This window comes from Sinocyclocheilus anshuiensis, unplaced genomic scaffold (assembly GCF_001515605.1).
Source record: "Sinocyclocheilus anshuiensis isolate Anshui unplaced genomic scaffold, SAMN03320099.WGS_v1.1 scaffold1063, whole genome shotgun sequence".
Classification (NCBI taxonomy): domain Eukaryota; kingdom Metazoa; phylum Chordata; class Actinopteri; order Cypriniformes; family Cyprinidae; genus Sinocyclocheilus; species Sinocyclocheilus anshuiensis.
This window is the reverse complement of record NW_015547679.1, coordinates 225,776-226,914: the sequence shown is the minus strand read 5'-3', so window position 1 is coordinate 226,914 and position 1,139 is coordinate 225,776. Positions and strand designations below refer to the sequence as shown.

Genomic DNA, 1,139 nt, shown 5'->3' with positions numbered 1-1,139 from the left:
CATGAAACCCCAGATGCAATGGGAGCGGTTAGCAAAGCCCAAGCCTGGTTGTACAGGGAGGGGTACTAGACGGCGCTAAATACCCTCAAACGAAAGCACAAGCAAACTATCCAATGTGTTTTTGCGACAATGACCAATGTAGCCAATCACAGATATATCTGTTGATTTCTTCAACGCAATGGCCAATCATATACGTTCAGAGTTTTCAGAATTCACTCACCGCTCAAAGCACCAGAGTTTTTTACGCTCGTGAATCATCTCATAAGTGCAGACGTGATATAAATAAGAGATTCATTGTGTAGTTTAGAGAGTTTCATTGATTACAACAGAACTTTGTGAGATTGCAATGAACTAAGATGAGTGATGCGATAATAATGGGAGTGCGCTTTGCGTGCTTTCTAGGCTATGTAATCCATTAAGAGTTTGTATGAAACTTTCGTTTTTCGGACACATACATGCTGCAAAGTTTCGGGAATGACATCCGCATATTTATACTGGATTCATTCTCGAAATAACAGTGATTTGTCAGTGATAACCAAAGCAATAGACGGGACAAAAATGCCTCAGTGATTTATTCTGGAAGCGGTCCAGGCCAAATTTCCACAGACGGGGTGCGTACTGAGTATCGGTATCGGGCCCGATACTGAGCTCCTGTACTCGTACTTGTACTTGTTAAAATGCTCCGATACCAAACGCCGATACCGCACAGCATGTGATAAGTGCCATATTCAGACAAAGAAATACCAACAACAGACCGTAGATATCTTTAATCTCTAATAACCTCATTCTGCTAAGTATATGTATGCAATGAATATAAAACATTCAGTATTAATGACTGTATAGCTGATTTGCGCCAGCTGATGAGCAAAGCACGCTGAGTGGATTTAGCGCACGGCGGCGCAGATGCGCAAGCTTGTCAAGTGAATATCCCTTTCTCACAGACATCACTGGAAAGTTTGTAGTTCGGTCGGATATGTCAAAAAGATGTAAGTAAAACAATGCACAAGTTATTTAATGGTAGGGAGGGAGGGAGAGAGAGAGAGAGAGAGCGCACACTTCTATTGTGTGATCTTTATTGATGTTCGCTCACTTAGCACACGCATAATTTGGATTAAAACTAAATCGTAAATATAAGACAA

The 1,139-nt window shown here is 41.3% G+C and overlaps 1 protein-coding gene across 3 annotated transcripts in view; it reads right to left on the bottom strand.

Annotated features, from left to right (window-relative positions):
- Positions 1 to 1,139, bottom strand: part of csf1rb (colony stimulating factor 1 receptor, b) — a 27,556-nt gene that overhangs the window by 10,014 nt on the left and 16,403 nt on the right. The gene's annotated exons all lie outside the window — the stretch shown is intronic.